Below are 21,560 nucleotides of genomic sequence, written 5' to 3'. Positions count from 1 at the left end.
CCAATAAATAGTTAAATGAACATGAAAATATAAATTTGTTTCCAACAAAAGGGCATCAAAGATTAGCTCAAAGACAAAGGTCTTGCAGCACTTTGAAAAGAGGCTCATGGATTGTTGAACTTCTGAGGTAAGGGATATCTATTAAAGGCCAGCATCTGAGATTTGGGAGTCTTTCTTTCTTTTTCTTTTTTTGTAAACCAACCAAAATATCCTCTAATTTTGCCCTTGCCAAAATTAACTGGACAGATTTAATAACACCATCCATTCTTCTGAAATGTGTAATGAAACTCTAAAAATGGCTAATTATTTAAAAGGTAGTGGCTATCCAAGACAGTCTGAGATTCCTTTCTCATTTTCTTTTTTTCTTTCTAATCAGTCAGCAAATGATGCACTGCCGGGACAGACTTTTGCACTGAAGGTAGGAATCTCAGTGCTCTGCCACATGCCCACATTCTGGCATAAGATGCTTCCAAAAGAGCATTTGGGGTGCTTCTGAGAAGGCTCCTCTCCCAGCATCTATTCTGTTCACACACAAAAAAGGTTAGAGAAGAGCACAGGATGGGATTTCCCTCCCTCCAAGCAATGTAGTGGTTATTTCACAGCACAACTAGTCTGTTTTCCCCCAAATAAGACCTAACCTGAAAACAAGCCCTAGTATGATTTTTCAGGATGCTCGTAATATAAGCCCTACCCCCCAAAATAAGTCCTAGTTAAGTGAAATCCTGCCCTCCACCATTGTGCAGCAACCAGAAGATGACATGACTGTAAAATAAAACAGCAAAAATTAAGATCCTGTCTTATTTTGGGGGAAACACAGTATGATTACATATACTTAAAGCTAAACATAATATTACTACCTACCATGCAGGAGAGGGCACTGAGAGCTATCACCTACCATCCAAGCCATACAACATTTTATACTAGTCTTGCAGATATCTATGAAGCCTTGGCAGTTTCTTGCTAGGTTTTAAACTAGTCTTTTTTGCTGTTGAATTCCCAGTGTGGTGTAGTGGATAGGGTGATGGATGGACTGGGACTCAGAAGAACAGGGTTCAAATACTCACTTGGACATGGAAGCTAACTGGGCAAGTGGAAATGGTAAAACCACTGCTTAAATATCTCACTTTGAAAGCCCTATTAGGGTCACAATAAGTTGGTTCCTATTTGATGGCACAGAATACACACAAACAGTTTGCTATCATGGGTTTAATTTATTGCTTATTTTAATTTTATTCCTGTTAGCTAGTGAAGTGTTTCTTAATCCCTTCACTACCTTCTCATCCTAAATTTCATTATATTAATTTACGTTATGTGTGTTATTTCTTTGCTATGTACAGTTGTCATCTATTTTCAATTACCCCTTTCTCACAAAATCTTTGTCCTTTATTGTTGACAGAAATCCATACTTCTCTAGTTGATACATCTATCCTTGATGCTCATTATTCCTATTTATTAACCTGTGCAACATGAGTTGGATCAGAGGTAGGAAAAATGGCTTTGAAAACACACACACAAAACTTAGCTCTTTTCAAGCCCTTGCCAGATAACCAGTGGCCACCAGTGGCTTCTGGGATTTGACAATCAAAGAAAGTAAAATTTTAAATATCTTGCTCATCTTGAGCATTAATCATAGAAACAGAGAATAATGGCGTTGGAAGGGGCCTATAAGGTCATCTTACATTCTTACAACATTCTTACAAAAGCAAATAATACTTTTATCATTAGTAGTAGTAGTAGTTGTAGTTGTTGTCATCATCTAGTCGATTTTGACTTATCACAATTTTTCCAGTGTTTTCTAGGTACAAAGTACTCCAAAGTGGTTTACCAATCCCTTCTTATATGGTATGCTGTGACTGGGCAGCTTGCTTAAGGCTATACAGAATGGCTCTTCTCCCACGAGGCATTAATGGCCAGTCAAACTCTGGCCCTGTAGCCAGATACCCAACTCATTGAGCTGTCTGGCCTATAAAAAGTATGCTCCGTCAAGTCAATTCAGACTTATGACAACCCTTCCCAAGGTTATTCAGGTATAAGTCCTCAGAAGTCACTTACTCATTCCTTCTGTTGGACTGTGCAGCTTGCCCAAGGCTACGTAAGCTAGCTTTTCCCTGTAGGTAAAGGTAAAGGTTCCCCTTGACAATTTTTGTCCAGTCGTGTTCGACTCTAGGGGGCGGTGCTCATCCCCGTTTCCAAGCCATAGAGCCAGCGTTTTGTCCGAAGACAATCTTCCGTGGTCACGTGGCCAGTGCGACTTAGACACGGAACGCTGTTACCTTCCCACCGAGGTGGTCCCTATTTATCTACTTGCATTTGCATGCTTTCGAACTGCTAGGTTGGCAGGAGCTGGGACAAGCGACGGGCGCTCACTCCGTCGCGTGGATTCGATCTTACGACTGCTTGGTCTTCTGACCCTGCAGCAAAGGCTTCTGCGGTTTAGCCCGCAGCGCCACCACGTCCCTGTAGACACAGTGAGAAACCAAATTCCTAAACTCTGGCTCCATGGCCGGATATCTAACTGTCGTACATATTTTCAAGCTATGCAGGATTCATGCAAAGCTTGGAAATAGGGAGAAACTGAAAAGTCTAAAAATCATTCTGGCCAAATGTTGGGGCTTCAGCAGCTGTGTGCATCATGCACTGCCAAGTCACATCCAAGTAACAGCAGTCTCTATAGGGTTTTTAAGGTAAGGGAAATATTTAAGGAGTGGTTTTACCAGTTCCACCCCATGTCCACGGGAGCTCCCCATGGCCAAGAGGGGATTTGAACTCAGATCTCCTAAATCCTAGTCGATCACCCTATCCATAACAATATATACTGCTTAAGGATCAGTAATTAAAGAAAAAATTTGAGAAGGAAGCTACAAATTTATGGAACCATCTTAAAGTGTAACATTTTATCTCAGGGAATATAGGCTCAAATGTCTTTCTCATCTCTATAAAGAGGTTCCCAGTCCCTTTTTTACCGCCTGATATTGAAGCATTGTACTCCTGCTTAGCTGGAAGCAGAAGCACTCAAAACATCCAGCCAGTTTATTTTGCTCTCTTCATATATGGCTTGCTGCAATCTTTTGCCATTCAAGTTTTTCTCATCTACTTTTTTTTTACTCTGTGCACTTTGAGACCTACCTGTTATTTAGGGTTGCTAGGTCAGCATTTCCTATTTTCTGAGATTTCAGGACTGAGGGGTGGGACAATTCAATGTCACAGGAGTTGAGCCCTTGTGTAATAACTGCAAAATAATATATGTGAGTATGTCTATGTTTATGACAGAATAATGTGGAGAATATGGATTTCCTCCCCAACAAATATTATGTGTTCAGGACCAATACAAACATCTCCATGCTATGCCAGTGAATCCTGCCAACTGCACTTTGGAGAAGATGGGTGCCCAAAAATTAAAGCTGCCACAACTAATAAAATCAGAACTTATTCTCCAGAACTACTGGTCCTTCAATTTGTCTCCCTGCTTAGGAAACCACAGAAATTCCCTGAGATTCCAGTTGACACTTCCAAACCTGGCAACCATACTTTTATTTTATTTTTACTTAGCAGACAGCTGAGACTCTGATCCCCTGAGGCAAAAATGTCATGACACAAACAAACAAAACTCAAAGAACTCCACAAAAAAACCCACAACCACCTTCCCCACTGTGCCTTTCCTCTGTTCCCAGTTCTTTTCTTGTGTGTGTTCTTATGCAGTATAAAGGCTGCACTGATTCATCCTTCTTAATGAGACACAGCTTTAGGTGGTATGAAATTCCTCTGTTACATATATCATAAAGCTAAGAAGTACAGTTGTGCCTCGCTTAATGATGATAATTGGTTCCCAAAAATCGCTGTTAAGCTATTTCATCGCTAAGCGAAACACAGTTTCCCATAGAAATGCATTGAAAACCGGATAATCCGTTCCAATGGGAACGGATTGCCGTCCTTAAGCAAAAATTGCCATAGGAAACATCGCTAAGCAAAACACGGTTCCCCAATTGATATGCATTGAAACCTATTCAATGCATCTCAATGGGGGAAAAAATTACAACAAATTTAAAAAGAGTCGGAACAAAGTCAAATTAGTTTAATAAAGGGTTTATTAAGTGCACTTATGATTTCAAGCATTCTAAACATTTTTAAACATTTCTAAACATTTAAAAAACAGCCAACATGAGGCTGTCAAAACCATCGTTAAGCGAAACAGGGGGACCCAAACTGTCATTGCTATGCGAAGCATGGTCCCAAACACCGCTATGCAAAAATTGCCCATAGAAACCATCGTTAAATGGAGCATAAGATCACTCTGAAAAAGTCATTGCTAAGCGATTTCATCGTTAAACGAAGCAATCGCTAAGCGAGGCACCACTGTAATGGGTCTATAAAAGAATATTAGGATAAAATCAAAAAGTCATTGATAGTTTATCTCCAAGACTTCTCAAAAGCTCTTCTTTTTTATTTATCATTCATCAGGAGATATTGCTGTTCTGAAGAATACAAAATTTTGAGTTGATTCTCATCTTAAACGTTCATTTTGAGACTTGTAAGCCACCCGTTTGCACTGCATGCAGAAATTCCATATACAGTACATATTATGTCCTGTTAAGTTTCAGTGTACTAAGTGGAAGTATAACTAGCAGTGACAAAATAACTTCTATGCTTTTAAAGTATGTTGTAGATATCGGAACTGTAATAAAAATGTTATGATCAACATCCTCCATTTTCTTTAATACTATGTTTTTACCTGTTCTCTCTCTCTCTGTCTGTCTCTCTCTGTCTCTCTGTCTGTCTGTCTGTCTGTCTGTCTGTCTGTCTCTCTCTCTCTCTCTCTCTCTCTCTCTCTCTCTCTCACACACACACACACACACACACACACACACACACTTAGAGACGTATGAATATATGCGTGTCTGTATATTAGAGATGGGCATGATCCACCAGTTCAGTGGTTCATGCCAGTTCATTTATTGCACGAACAAGTGTTTGGTGTTTCAGAGCCCTGCCTCCTCCAGCAGACACCCACTCAGTGGCAGCACCTTGGCTTCCCTGCCCTACCTCCTCCAGGCAATGCCTCTGAGTGGGAACCCACTGGAGGAGGTGGGTCTTTGAAGTGACAAACACTTATTCATGCAATAAATAAACTGGCATGAACTGATGAACCAGTGGTTCATGCCCATCTCTAATGTACATGTACATGTATATGTATATGTTGTGAAGGCAAGAGGACAGAGGATGAGATGGTTGGACAGTGCCATCAAAGCTACCACATGAATTTAACCCAACTCCAAGAGGCAGTGGAAGAGAGGGGGGCCTGGCGTGCTCTGGTCCATGGGGTCACGAAGAGTCAGACGTGACTTAATGACTAAAAAACAACAACAACATATGCATATGTAATTTCCATCTTTTGCTCCTACTATTGTCTCAGGGGGTGGGGCAAAGGCCAATATATTACAGATAGGACAAGAAAAACCAGAGGTCTTTTAGTACTTTTAAGGTCTCATGTATCTACGAACATCTCTTCAGATTAGTGGAATGGCTGCTCTCTGGGCAGAGTTTAAACCTGTTGGCAGGGAAAGTGTGTGGGCTGGGCATTGCAGGTAGGACAACAATATAATATGCTGGTCCTGAGTGAAGAATATTTTTAGCAGACAATAGGCAGTGATTAATCAGGTTCTTCCTATTAGTCATTCTTATTAAAGATAAGACATCATTCTACTTGAAATCACATCAATGTTTAAGAGGCAGTTGTTCTAAGTCTGAGAAATCAAGATTTATAAAAGAAGAACATGCCTACGATCTGAAGACAAATCACAGACAAAGCAAGATGATTTGCAAACTACAGGAGGTGAGAAATTTAGCTGCTGTGACAATCAGACACAACTACTCTCAATCCGTACTAGAGTGTGACCTTTATTAAGTCAACTAGAAAAAACACAAAAAAGAGTGCTAGCTTTTGAGATAGGTATCTTTTCATCAGGAAAGGTGTTACAAAAGTAATTGCTCACCTTTGTATTTTCTTACCTGATTGTGCCCTTTTTGGTTGGCCTAATAAAGTCTCACCCCAGGTTGGATTTTGTATAATTCACTTTGTGCCAACACAGCTACTTCTCCTTTAGTTTGCCCTTTAAAAATCCCATCTTTTAGTGAAGGGTTACTTGTAACACACAACTGGGTCAAGGGATGTACTTGCTCACATGTTAAAAGCACATGTGAGGGTGTCATGGGGCATAGAGGCTACCAGCACCTCAATACACTGAGCAACCCTAGCTCCTGTTGGCCATCTTTGACAACCATATGCATGTTTAACAATATGCTCCTTCACGTGAATGGGACAGATCCTGCGCTAAGCAGGTTCTTCCCTCATTTTGATGATCTCTGTTTATCTATGTTGGAACATATAGAGGGCTCCCACTTACAATAGCAAAAAATGTGACTGGCAGGTGCATCAGCCAATATATTTGCTTCACACCAGGTTTTGACAGGCGAAGGGCTTGATCTGAATATCAACAACATGTCTGTCTGTCTGTCTGTCTGTAATTAGCTGCTTTTCCCCAGAATTTTATCCAAGTCTTTCTCTCAGAATTTTCTTTCTGCAGCTGACCCGATATTTCTTTGATTTCCCCCCTCCCAATACTTTCAGTCTGATTCTGAGCAAGTTCAGAAAAATGAGGACATGTACACTTTTGGTGTTCTATCAATATGCTTATCTCCTATTGAAAAATAAAGGCTGAATTATTTAGGTTTTAGTAATCCCACAAAATCTGACTTATACGTATGAATTTCAGTTCCTGGGATAAGTTGGTGCATATAGACACTATGTAATATGATTTTGTGGCACAGCAGAAGACTTCCTTTGGTTGCATGTGACTCAGGCACTCTGTACTCCCCTGTTACAAGACAGAGCTAACAAAGTTACTTTTGAAACATAGTCAAAGTGAACCACAACACAAGAACACTACAGCAGAGAGCTATTAAGTATTTCACTGAACTGCAAATTGCAGGAGTCCCTTGGGGTGAAACCATGACAATTAAAGTAGTTATCAAACTGGTATAATGGTGTTGTACAGATACGTTGCACTTTGGAATCATCAGAGTTTTGTAGCCAGCTTCAAAACAGCAGCTGGCAAGATCTTCCACGAACTAAATGTTTGCTTCTGGGCAATTGATGTAACTCTAAAGACTGGCATTGTCTGTTAAAACATCTGGCTAAGGTCTCTACTACCGGAATTTTTTTTTTTTTTTGCTATATTACTTCAGTATTCATAAGTAAAGTGAACCAGAAATTCCCTACTGCTCATGAAAAAATATCTTCTCTTTCTTCCCCATCATACAATCTGATAGCTCTGTGTATACGAAACCAAGACAGTAGACACAGGAAACTTACACAGGGCTGGCTGATTGTTTTTTTAAAGTAGTCTATATCGCCTACTCTTGGCATTTGAATTTTGTAATGACCACACAGCTCCCTTTTATTCCAAAAATTACACATCTCTAAAATTACAATGATCTAATATACCAAATTACAAACACCTGTTAAAATATAGTAAAAGTAATACAAATTATTAGAAAAGAAAATTAAAATATTTGCTTATTCCCATACAACAAATACTTTAAGTATGAATTTCAACTTTTAACCCAGCCTTTAAATGAGTTTTAAAAGTAATATTGAATTAATATTAAATATGGCGTTCTTGCTCAAGTCTGAAATATTTCCCTCCTCAGATCTAAAGGAAATCCTGAAAGGAAGATTTGAAAGGCTTCCCAGGGGTTAATTTTTTCCTCCCCTTCTGCTCTTCATTTTCCTCTGGGAGAGATTTCATGCCAGGCTGAATAAAGTAAATAATATGATATTACAAAAGACTGCAGTATAGTATATTAGATACCACAGCAGTATTGTGGGGCGTCTGTCAGCACCAATCACCATGACTGATGACTTATCAGAAGCAGACCTGACGTTCCCAAATGAGCTGTTTTGATAGAGATGTCATTTTTTAAAAAATAACTTTTTAACATAAAAAGAAACCCAGAAATAAACTGGGATGTAAATGGAAAACAGCTGTCACCTTTGCATTACCTATTTATAGGATTTCATCTGGGCAACAAAACAATTTTATGTTTTCTCAGTTTTTCTGAAACTAATAAAATGAAAAGCAACTAAATATCTTAGAGGAAAATCTTCGTGAGATCTTCGTCCCTAGGATCAGAAAAACTGGATAACTTCCTAAATCAATGATGTACTGACACTTTGCTAAATTGGTTGTTTTTTAACTTCAGTCCTAGTTATCTATTTTTAAAAATATACAGTTCTAATTGTTACGGGGAGACAGCAAATACATCAGATCATCAGAAACAAAATAGAGCCTGACTGGAACTTGCTATGAATAACTATTTACTTGTAATTCCTTAACAGCAGTAACTAAGGTTCAGTTCCATTATAATCCAAAATAAGAGATGATATTCCTCCTTTTGCAGTTTAACCTTAACTTTTAGTTATTTTTATAGCAATGGGGAGTGAGGCCTCATTAAATGGTGCAGCAGGAACTTCACAGGGCTCAAGATCTGGCTTATGCTCTCTTGTATGTGTTCGCTCTGTGCCTGGTTCTCTATTGGACATGTACATAGAAGCAGTGGTGAGGAAGAAGAGAGGAGGACATTTTTTGTACCAAGGGACCAAAGTAGCATTAAGGTTTTTTTTTAAAGATACTTTAGTTGCTTTTGAGGAACAGTTAAGGAAGGATCTACCTGTTTTTTTTTTTAAAGAAAAGATTAACTATAGTGATCAGTAACACCTCACGTTGCTTGATTTTTCCTTGCTGGGGGGTTCTCACCATCATCTTCCTAATTCTTATAACTCAGGTTCTGATGATCTGGTTTTTCTGACTTAGCTTTTTGGATCCCCTTAACAAACAAACCCTCTTCATTGCTGCATTTCTGTTTGTTGGGGATAATTACCTCCATGCAAGCTTAACTCTTGGTAAAGCCAGACCACCGTCTCCTTCTCTTCCTCCTCTTCCTCCTCCTCCTCCTCTTTTAAAAATATCTATGCTACTCGGTGATAGAAAATGCACTAATACCATTACTAACCTGCATATGAAAAAAGATTACCTTTACTAATTAAATTTTAAATGTTAATTTATGCAAATATGGAATGGTCATCTCTCCGTATCTAGGATAAACAACAACAAACCAGCCAGGTAATAACTGTGCCCTTTTCTCAAATGATGAAAGTTATTGTAGTGACCTCTATATATCTCTCCTGGGATGGTTTTCAGGCGGATCCATTACGGTTTTTAAAGTGCTCTGGGACCTTCAGGGTTCGAATGACCCTATATTATTATAGTCCTCTTTGTCCTCCCCACCTTTACCTAATTAAAAATGAATTAATTGGGTAAAGTAATACTGTAATATTTCCCACTGGAGGGAAATCTGGGCAATGGACTGAACGCCAGAGCTCTGCTTTTTTAAAAAATGTAGAGTAACAGCTATTGCCATGCAACGAACCTCCATTTTCCCCTTCGAGGCACGAAACTAGAATAGCCTTCCCACTTTAAAAAACCCATTTGCCAAGACAGGACAACGTGAGATGCAGCAAGCACCACTGACATAATCTAGGACAGAAACAGGAGTGGAATGAAATTTTATTTGGTTTGCAATTTAATAAAAACCAATTTAAAGTGCATTTCCTGAACTAATACATAAACAGGAATGTTGTGATGCTCTTCTCCAATTTAAAAATGCAGACAAATATGAGAACCTCAGGGAGAATTGTATATATACATTTGAGGAAATAGCATGCACTGGAGAAAACAGAACACAGAAAGGAATATATTGGGGAATATTCTTGCATAAAGTGTGCATTTGGGAGATGTGCATATAAAAATGTGTGCCACATAACACATGCACAGTTTTCCTTTTTTAAATAAACATTGAAAGGATGCACAGATGGGATGGAAATAACTTGTTAGTGAAGAAATGTGAGCATTATAGAAATGGAAACATACATTCATTTATGTCTGGAGAAGAGAATTAATCTTATAATGGTATTTGTAGATGGGGGCATGCCACAAAGCTCCAGAACCCACAAGGATACAGGATCTCAACTGATGTGACTTGAACTGACCATTGAGGACCATGGAAATCCAGAATTTTTTTAGCACATACATGTAGAAATGTAAAATGTTTGTCTTTTTGAGCTCACCGTCTCACCCTGCATTGCCAATAACTATGGAAGTAGTGGTATCCTGGGATCTATAATCCAAAATAATAAATGTCTTCCATCTCTCACTATATGTGTACAGCAGATCAGTCCACCTGTAGGAGATTGGCATTTTAAATAGAAACAGAGGTACATGACCAGTCTGTCTGCACAGACATCAAGTAATTCACTATTAAGCAATTGCACTATGGCAACAATGGCCTGTGTTTTGTCTATAGCCACTCCTGATAGGCAAAAACTGTTCTGCAGCTATTACTGTGTCCTCCACAGTACACATCAGATCTTCCAAAAATGTCTAACAGGCATGAAATACCAGGAGAGATCCTTCCACAGTGACAATGCCATTGATCAATGCTAGCACAACATAGACTCATAAGGTAGCTCTACTATCACTATTCCTAGCCTTTAATTCTCTCTCTAGCAGCTGAGGGGAGATCTTCTTTAAATGCCTAATCAGTGTGGGTTGGTGCATGGATTTTTGGAGGAGAGGGCCACAGTGCATATGCAGAAGGAATGGGCTACTTACATGGGAAGGGGCCAAGAAGCAGCTGCAGCTCAGTTCTGGCCGCAAGCGGTTGGTTCCCAATACTTCCTCTAACTTTTGTCTGTGCTGTCAAATACATCTTAAAGTGTAACAAGATTGTGAAGCGGGGTGAGTCCTGTCTAGCAAGCTGGAAATTTGCTAATCACAATGTACTATGGAGTTATAATTCAGACTAATTTTTGCTTGTTTGCTTGCTTCACTTTTTTTTTTTCACTTAAGCAATCCTGTTCTTTGAGGTAGTCTAAACATCTAAACATAAGCTGGCATAACACATACTGAGATAGGGTGCCCTTCTGGTTAACTGGCTTTCCAAGAACAGACAGGGAAACAGAACACTTCCCAAAGATCTTGCATGATGCATGGATCTCACCGTGTATGCTTCAACCATCAGGGTTATTTAGTTTTATTAATGTAAGTGTGTGTGTGTGTGTGTGTGTGTTTGCGTGCGTGCAATTGTTATAATACCCATTGTACACTCACGCTAGCATGTCAATTGTAGTACATCATGCTGTATGAGAGGTTCAAGTGCAGCTAAATCACTTATATCACAGAAGATGTAATGGCATGATGTTAAGCTGATCAGCCATAACCATCAGAAGGAACTCCACAAAAGTACTAGCTATAGAAAACCCAATGGGGGTATATATAAATAAGCCAAATGCAGATTACTGGAAATGGCTTCTTGTGTGAGTGCCTTTCCATGTTCATAAAGCTCCAAAATGGTTGGGTTTTTTTCCATTTTAGTTTTACCAACTGGTTGAGACAGACTAATACAGCTACTGTTGAAACTGCTATCCTGAGAATCTGCTTCATGGGCACCTCCCCCCCACCATCTATTGTTTTAATCTGAAAGCAAAATAAGATGTTACTTGAAATGTGAGACTGCCTTTGAAATGACAGTCATGTATCTGGTTCCACATCTGCTTTCTAACATCTGGTAGAACTTCACTCGTGTTATTGTGCTATTAAAAAAATTCTGCATCTCCTCAGTGACAGATGAACAGCTACCGATAGGAAAGGTGGAAAAAACTGTAATATTACAACATGAATGAACATCTACAACAACAGATAGGATATAGAGATCAGCTGTATGGCTGACACTTTCACCAGCAGTCATGTGTTAATGTTTTGCCTGGGTTTCAGTCTAAGAAGAAATTAATTAAGTGAGCTGTTTTCTTTAATCGTAGCTTTTAGTCAAGAACTTGTTTCTTTGTCCTTCCACTTTGTCTAACCAAGTAGTATGGGAAGGTTTCCCTTCTTAGATAGACTTCACTTACCCACGCAGGTTGTGAGGGAAATTTTCCCATTTTTATGGAGTTTTCTAGCACATTATTTTCTGGTGGGGTGGGGGCAGCATAACCAAGCCTCTGAAGAACAATTTAGTGCTTTATCATGATTCACTGAGACAAACAAGGATGATTCTTTTTAAAATGTTGAAACTGTATTTCCCTTGGGCAACCAAGTATAGGTTTCTATGGAAACAACAAAAAACATCATGTCTGTTCTTTAATTCACCACTCTAGCTCCTGTCACCTGGACCTTTCCTGAATTCATGTGCTGAGTCACAAGTATAGCATTGATGGCCAGCTGAGCAAGAAGCCAAGATAAAGGTCAGAATGACATTGATTGTACATTCTAGCCAGGAATAATAACATTAGGAATAGGGAGGTCTTATGAGAAAGAAATATTCATTTACAAAAACAGGATTTCCTGCTTATACATTTTGGAGCACACTGGGATTATTGTTATTGTTGTTGTTGGAAGGTCACTATGGAAGGCCTCTCTAAAACAGCAAGATTTTTAAAGGCCTTCTAAATGTTGGGAAGGAGGGAGCCAGCTGCAGCTCCACGAAGAGCTGGTGCCAGGGAGTTGGTGCCATAGTGAAGAAGGCCCAACCTCTTGTAGATGACTTCTTAACTTCCTAAAGGGGTGCAGAACTCCCCCACTTTGCTCCCTCAGAGCCACATTCTCTTGAGAGAAAACTGTTGGCAGAGCATGCCAATGGCAGGTGGGGGCCTATCCATGTACACCCAACGCCCACAGAGCTTGGAAGTCATGAGCCAATCATATTACTTGTGTCTGCCGGGTAATGCCATTGGCGTCAATCTCATTGTCAAATTGCTACAAGCAGAGATGGGGAAAGGGGCCAGGCTAGTGCAATGTTCTCGGAATCGAAGTCCACAAAGTAACTTTCCCATTTCTAGGTACAAGCAATTAATTACTTATAATTCGTTCTTGCTGGCTGGGTAGCTCAGTGAGTTGGCTACCTGGCTGCAGATTTAGAGGTCAGGAGTTCGATTCCACACAGCGCCTCCTCAGAGAAGAGCCAGCCTCTCTAGACATGAGCCAGCTGCCCAGTCCCAGAACATCCCTTACAAGGAGGGACCAGCAAATCACTTCTGAGTACTCTGTATCTAGCAAACCCTGAGAAGGGTTGCTGAAAGTCTATATTGACTTAACAGCACATAATTATTATGGTTGTTGTTATTCATTCATTCATTCATTCATTCATTCATTCCTTGGTAACTAATCTATCAGGACCCGCCTTGGGTCCTACTGTGTATTTCTAGTGATTTAATGGCAGTGGTGTACAATTTAAGAAGATAGAGTAATTTCCTATTGCACATTGAGTTGTGCAATTGGTGTGCAGCAGGATGTCCTCACACCAACCTTTTAAGCTTAAGAGATTCACTGCTTAACGTTGCACCACCAGTGTTACACTGGTAGGCATAACTAATGGCATCCCACCCATAATATCTAATTGTGTTTTAATATTATAATTACTGTGTTTTGACTGTGTCCTTTTAAAAAATCATTTGGTAAACAAACTTGGGTGCTTGAGATAAATAAACAAATACAGTACTTAAGAAATTAAACAGTGATAGAACTAGCTTTCGTGCCATTATTTAATTCCTCTTGTAAGGCAATCTATGTGTCAGTTGCCATCTTGACACAGTATCTTGGATTGAAGTTGTCAGTGGCTCATTAGTTAGCACAGAAAAAAAAATGCTAATCCCTTCACTTTAAGACAGAAGAATGCTGTTTTGCTCATATAATAAGGGTGCGACTAGTAGCAGGAATATGCCTATTTGCCATGCATCCAGTATCATTGAATGTTGTGTCATTTTAGACATCTTGAAAGTGCAATATGTTCTATTCACATACAAGGGAGGTAAAAATTCAAATACTTTTAAGATAATAGTCTGTATGGAACGAAACATTATGCCGCAAATGAATGACACACAGCATTAGCTCATCTGCTTTTTAAGAACAAGATGTCCAAGTTTGCAAGACTTCATACACAAACTGCAGATATGTTACATGCGCTGTTTACACATACACACACATACAAAATATATGCGTGCATTGTATGCTCGCTAGAACATACTATGGTACTTCTGTGTACAATCAAGAAAAATCACACATTGAGCACTAGGTGGATAGTTACTTCAGCTTAGAACATAATGAAGCATAGCTGCACAAATCATGGCTACTGAAGGTATTCAAATTGTGTGAATGCATTTGCACAAGTGCACTGGTGGGACAATTGATTGCCTTCTGCACGCTGACACAATAATCAATCAATCAATCAATCAATCAATCAATCAATCAATCAATCAATCAATCAATCATCAATCAATTTTATTATTAAATTTAAATATATTTTTATTTGCCCTTGTGTGAAATACTAATTGAAACTTGGAAACAGTTTCTCAATTGGCTGCACAAAGAAGGCAAAGAAAACAAAATCTAAGTGATTCAGTGCATCAGTGATGGTCTAACACAGGCAAAAATTCAATTTTCACATCTCCTGCTCTCTGCAAAGGGAGCAGAGAAAGTGTTCTATTGATAGCTGAAGGGGCCACAGGGTTGCTTGAGGCTGATATGCTATTTGGACACAAGGATTATACCAAATGGCATATCACTCCTCCTCCACAACCCCATGACCCTATTTAGACCATATCAGCCTGCACCAAAACTCACTCTTATTTTGACCAAAAATTTATAAATAAATAAATAAATAAATAAATAAATAAATAAATAAATAAATAAATAAATAAATAAATAAATAAATCAGAGAACTGTATTTTAATATTTTCATTCTTGTAGGAATTCTTGCATTTTGATAGCAAACAAGTAACACATGAAAGTAATTCTTTACTTGCTGTTGTGACAAGTTTGCCATCTTCAAGAATAAAGCTGCTCAGATCTGCCACAAAGTGGATGCCATGTGATGGAAGTGGTCATTGCACCTACTTGTTCAGTTCTGTTGGGTGAGTTTCTAAAAGAAATGCAAAATTTCTGAAAATGGAACTTTTTGGAAATTTTCATCTCAGTTTCTAATGTTGATTTCTGAGGATACACGGAGAAAGCTAATCTAAGTTACTTATTCTTAAAATTGGAATGCTACAGGCTGCTAGCCTTTAATACATAACATGCCTAACAGTCACAGACTCTTGCAACTATAAAAATAATGACAACTGTTACATTGTAAAAGGAGTGAAGCTATCTCTCATTATGTTACAGTAGAAATGTAACTTAGTTATCCCTTTGCAAAAAGGAATTAATAAGGAGTAGCTCATTATTCTAAATGAGTTCCTTCTAAATTCTGCTGTGGAAATGGGAGATATGCCTCATTGTTTCCATCTGGCGCAAATCCATTTCCTACTGTTCAGTGCTAGTCACTCTAGTACACAGTACGATTAGAATGTGTAGGCAATGGGTACAAAAGAATCTGTCCAGTTCTGTACAGCTATATTTTGTGCCAGGCTGACTTATGCTGCTATGTATCTTTCTAAACAATCTTGAAAGGTCAGACTTTGATTCTTCTTTCCCCTTACTTTGGCAATGCACTATGAAAATGTAGCTTTGGAAACAGCGTAAGCACAGCCCTGTTATTGAATACTGTATTATTCTTAATAAAACTGTGTCCTGTGTACAAGTAACTGAGGATTACAAAGTTAAGATACAAAACCTATTAAGTCTATGAAGATACAAAAGATATATTAATTTAGAGAAACAATGCTCTTTAACAAGAATTAGCACTGCAAACCACACAAGGTTCTCTGTTCAAATTTTCCATGTAATTTTAATTACTGATTGATCAGTATGTTTTAATAAATATTATGATAACCCTCTAGTGTTTGATGGAGGCTTGCAAGATTTAATCATGTTAATTGGTAGATTAATCAATTGGAACTTGATTGCAGTCCAGTTTAATCAGTGGCACTGAGGTGTAAGGGCGTAGCTTTTGTTTTCTTAAAGGCTATTTTTGTTTTGGCTTGTTACTGAAGCTGTCCTTGTGACTGCTTTACAGTGCAACTCTTTGCACACTTACTACTAGGGTGTAATTTCCATTTAAATCAATTGGCTTTACTTTTATGTAAAGATTAATGGGATTGTACATTAATACATTTAAATAAAAACAATTATTTAGTATACCTCCAGTGTTTCAACATGACATTTAATGAATTTTTGGTAATTACACAAAAAGTGATACATTTGATCAACTATAAATGATAGTTAGTCCCCTAAGAATTCCTTAATCAATTGGCAAGCTTAATATAATATATTTAACAATGATAAGTATTTTTTTCTTGTTTAAATAGATCAAGTGCTATATCTTTTAAAAAAAGATTGTTAATGTATTACCCATATTGGGAGATGTATGTAATTGTTTACAACAATGCCATCAACACTGAGCACCATTTTAAGGGACAGCTCCATTTAAAATCCAATTAACGCTCACATTTTAATTTGTGGCTAATGAATAAATTGATTATGTGTGTCAATACATCAGTTAGTACTTTTAGTGGTAGTAAAATAACATGAACGTCAATTTGAGAATACACAGAAGAAACTGAACAAGAGGATAAATGAGTTTAAGCCACAAGGAAAACTCAAAAATATATAAAAACATCAGCTCTATGTTTAATTCTTTTGTGTTTCACAACTCTATCCATTTTAATCATATTCCCCATTTCCCTCAATTTCTTCTGTGAGCACACCAGACAGGCCATATTTAGAAGAGTAGATGTGCTACAGCAAGGGCAAGAAGACTACAAATTTATGTCTCTAAACAAGTCCCAGAATTTTGTAGTTACTTCTCAACTCAACCAAATCACGCATTTCTGACCTTACCCTAGTAATGTTTCTATTTGCTGCTTTTTCCCTCTGTGCCTAATTTCAAAGCTGGGCAGTTGGCTTACTAACACACATTTCTTGGCTGAAATACTGTTCTGTACCTTATGCCACATAAGGCTGATGACAATATCAGCCATGCCAAGTTTTTGAGAAATAATAGATTTCCCTCCTCGCTGTCCAAAGGTCCTGAGGCTCCCATGGGGGACCATGAGATGAGAGGGAAATCATTAATTTCCAAATATTGTCACTGGTAGAAAAATCATCCCGGTGGCATCAATATTTGGAAGTAAAAAATACCTCCCCCTCAATCCACAGCCCCCAACAGCTTCCTCTAAATGAAAAGGCAGCCTTAAGACTTTCTGGAAGGGGAGGAATTGGAAATTTGTGGTTTCTAAAAAATCAAGATGGCCGATAACACTGAGTGGCTTCTGCCAAGAGAATTTCAGCCACTCTCTCATTTGTCTCTTTCCTCTTGTCCAGGACAGAGTATAATTAGGCTGGAAATTCAGCAGGCAGAGCATGCAGGTGGGGCTTTGACCCTCTGACTCTGCTACGAAATCAAGCAGGAGAGGGCTGACCTAGGGTACTCATGGGGTGGGCGGTGCCCCATATGCCCTAATGAGCCAGCCTTCATGAGTTTTACTTTTTTATGCTACCTATTGACAAAATCCTCTAGGAGATAATGAGATATTTCAAATAACATACTTGGGACTTCTAAAAATCTCTCTTCTGGAGAGAGCTCATTTTTTTGTTTTTGTTTTTAAGCATAATATATTTCCAAATGTGCACCTGCAACTATAATTGTGAGATACTTTATGACCAGCTGAAATTCCCTTACTGAAAATGTCCACCAAACCAATGACTCATAATAAAATAATGGGAGCTACTAACCTTTGCTGGAAATGAATACTAAAAAGAAAAAAAGAATTGTCTAGAAGACTAGATAGAATTGTGGAAGCAGATAAAATATTATTTTCCCCAAAGGCAAACAATAATATTCACAGTGAATGAGCACTTAGCAGCTATTCAAACCATTCATAGATGAGACAAAAACGAAGCTTGTGATTGCCTGAGGAAGCTTTCAGATGCACCTTTATGAACAAATGAAAAGCAAGAATCCCAACGGAATTTTTTAATAAAGCACCTGAGAAGATAAAGAAGGTAAATTTCAAGAATCTGTGCTCCAAATGAAAATACAAAAATGACAGGCAAAGATATCCTCATTTGGTGATGAGAAGAGCTATCAATCTAATGTACCTTTGTAAGGGACCCTTTTGTGCAGATGTCCACAGAGTGTTATCATTAGTCATAGCAGGGAGACCAAAAAGAATTCATTCGAGCAGCAGAATTGAATGGACAGTTTCAGGGATGGATGCTCAACTTGTGCAAACTCTGCTGCCTCTTTGATTATTCTAGCAAACTATCTAGGTCTTTAAAAAGTCTCCAAGGCAAAGCTAATTTCCTTTGCTAATAAGCTATTAGCTGAGCAGGCCTAAGTTATTATATCCTTCCTTGTCAAAGGCATTTGGGTGTGTTCGTTCACCTTTACCCTCTCAAAGTAGTTTACTCCAACAGGGACTTTGGCTGTAAAAGACTTCACTACTTTACTGCCTGCACTGCCAACTAAGTGGGGAGTAAATTGAGTGCAGTATAGATCCTCTGGAGGTGAACTACTTTAATGGTGAAGCTACAGCTAGATTAAACCATTGCTGTTTGAGATGATAGGTGTAATTGCACCCATAATAATGCACTGTCTGAAGCATTTCCCACACCTCAGTTTTCTCCCACTAAATTCCCTGCCGTTATTTTCTTACATTAAACCTATCACTGAGAAAAGTTACTTTGGGTGTGTGTGTGTGTGTGGGCTTTAGCTCCCAGAATACCTTCCAAATAGTCATGCTGTCCGGGGAATTCTGGGAGCCAAAGATTTAAAAAAAAGAAAAATAGCCACATGGTCTTGTTACATACTCCAAAGGCAAGGATACAGTAAGTGATACCTTTATGAGATGACTGGTTTACCTAGTGTGAAAATGAAATATTATTTCAGCTTCTCTGCTCTGTGTTTTGTTTCTGTGTATCTCTATTCCCAGTCAAGAGACTAGAGAATGCATTCTAATCTTCACCCTCAGAGCTGAAATCTGAAACCTACCACCTCTGAGTTAGGTCTGCAGACCCTATTTGGATACTTGATTTAAACCAGTGGTTCTTAACCTTTGTTACTCGGATGCTTTTGAACTACAACTCCCAGAAACCCCAGTCAGGACAGCTGGTGGTGAAGGCTTCTGGGAGTTGCAGTCCAAAACTCCTGAGTAACCCAAGGTTAAGAACCAGTGATTTAAACAAAGAAGCCTGGCTGGCACATTTCGGTATGATTTTTGGAACTTATATATATATTTTTTCTATACCATTCACAGCTCTGTGCTGCCCAGCCCAATGTGAACAAATGTAGGGTCAAAAGCTAGCCTATATTTGTCATTTTTAGTTGTTTAGAAAAGGTTTCACCTCTTCTTGCCTTCAGATAGTTAAACAAAAGCAACTTTCCCCAACTCGGCATCAATCCCCAATCCATTTCCAATTCACTGGCTGAGCTTGTAGGGTTTCATTAGATGAGACATTGAGTCTTTACCTAGAAGCAGAATGCTGTTAAGAGGAAAAACACTGTCTATTCTGACATGACTTTGCTTCAGTCCACATCTGGCAAATGAGCTCACTTTTGTTTTGCAGTTGGCCAACTGGAAGACACTAAGGCTATGTTTGAGTGACTTATAACTCAGACATGTAACACTTAAGGATTTGTGTGCCTGTGGGGGAATGATGTTATAAAAGAGGGAAATACGCATTTGTCTTAATGCCTTTAAGTCAGCACTGAATCTTCTTCAGTACATACCCTTAAACATTTGCCTCCTAAATGTATATGTCATAGCTATTCTGGGTTGACGAATAATGTTTGCTCAAAGAAATAAATGTATTACAAGATACTTGACAAGTGATGCCAAACTGAACCTGTAGCATCTGATGGATCTGAATCCTACAGTAGAAATGATTACAATTCAAGGATGTTATGCACCACCAGAGGTACATGGACAATTAACTTTAATTTTCTAAATTCAAGTGACAAGAATGACACTTCTCAAAGAATTTGGGGACACGCCTAAGGGAAACAGCTGTTGACAATGCCTGTTGTGTAGCTGTTACGTCTATAGTAAACACAACAGTAGAATGAAGAGGATGCAATTATCATTTGGCTTTTTTTTAAGCTTAAGGCTGGTTTGCTGAATTCTCAAAAACTTGATGAATGGTGCTTTGTGATTATGGCTGCTGATAATAGCAGCTCAAAACTTGGCCTTCTGAAACTACCTCTGTGAGTCATAAAGACACCATCACCCATTATCCAAATGATAGTGTATTCCCCGGAGGAGGAGCTTGACTTTTCCTAAATCGTGATGCTCTACAAGTCCATTGCACTAGCAGGGAGACAATGCAGCTTTGATTTAGCTAATTTCAGGGAAGTGCAGCACCATTCTTCTAATTAAACACAATGATGTCAACTATATAACTGATGTGGAGATGAGAGGGGGCTGCATATAGCATATTGTGTCCTTTGTAGTCAGTGCTGTTCTCAGTGCAGATGGTTATAAGAATTGTCCAAATGTGCAAATTTTGATGAGGACAGGCAAATGAAACAAACTGATATTCTGGAGAAGGTAAAAAAAAAATTACTAATTTTGGAAATTGATATATCAGGTACAGGACAAATATCACCCACACAACAATCAGTCTAGGTGAGTTGTTCAAAAATGAATAACTCAACTTGCAGCAAAATTATGCAAGTGCCTATTTAGAATAAACAAGTTCCAATGCGTACAGAGTGGTTTATTCCATAGTACAGAAATTTAGCCTTGCAGCTCTTAAATGTTAGATGAAGCATTAAACCACTTTGAAAATGGGAACTTGTTCATTAAACCATGTAGGCATTCTAAAAGAAAGCACATAAAATGTTGAGTGCCTGTACAGTGGTGCCTCGACTTACAACCGTCTTGACTTGCAAGCAATTTGAGTTACAACCAGCTCCGGTTGCAACATTTTGCTTTTACTTGCAACCGGCGCTTTGAGATACAACCAGAAAAAAAAGGCCACTTTCCCCCATTGTTCCCTCCCTCCCTGCCTCCTTTCCTGCCCGTTTCTTTAACCTTAGAGGTCATCTTAGTTTTCTTTTAAAAACTCTCCCCCTAGTGGACAGACTAACCACTTTTGCATTAGTCCCTATTTTTAGTCCCTGCTGGAATGGTTTTTTGTTTGTTTGTTTTGTTTTAGACTCCAAACTCTCCCCCCTCCCATTGTCTTCTCTCTCTCTATCCTCTCTCTTTTTGTGCCTAAAAGCACAAATCTTTGTCTGAGGGGTCTGTGTACCCCAGTGATGACCTTCTTTCTTTCCTCTTTTCCCCATTGTTTCCTCCCTCCCTCCTTTCCTGCCCTTTTTTAAACCCTTAAAAACAGCCGGAACTGATTAATCACATTTTAATGTATTCCTATGGGAAATGGTGCTTTGAGTTACAACCAGCTTGAGTTACAACCATCATCCCGGAACGAATTGAGTTTGCAACTCAAGGCACCACTGTATTTAGAGAGAGACTGGATTAAAAAGATCTTAATTTAAGCTCAACACCCTCT

At 38.6% G+C, this 21,560-nt stretch overlaps 1 protein-coding gene across 2 annotated transcripts in view; it reads right to left on the bottom strand.

Annotated features, from left to right (window-relative positions):
• Positions 1 to 21,560, bottom strand: part of LRRN2 (leucine rich repeat neuronal 2) — a 198,083-nt gene that overhangs the window by 91,852 nt on the left and 84,671 nt on the right. The window contains exon 2 of one of the 2 annotated variants that reach the window (XM_078391900.1): positions 14,908 to 15,027. The exons of the other annotated variant lie outside the window; for it this stretch is intronic. The gene's annotated coding sequence lies outside the window, so the exon portion shown is untranslated. The remainder of the gene's footprint in view (positions 1 to 14,907; positions 15,028 to 21,560) is intronic. 2 annotated transcript variants of the gene reach the window in all.

Source organism: Pogona vitticeps, chromosome 4, assembly GCF_051106095.1.
Source record: "Pogona vitticeps strain Pit_001003342236 chromosome 4, PviZW2.1, whole genome shotgun sequence".
In the NCBI taxonomy this organism is placed as follows: domain Eukaryota; kingdom Metazoa; phylum Chordata; class Lepidosauria; order Squamata; family Agamidae; genus Pogona; species Pogona vitticeps.
The sequence above is the reverse complement of the archived record's forward strand: the minus strand, read 5'-3'. Positions and strand labels throughout refer to the sequence as shown.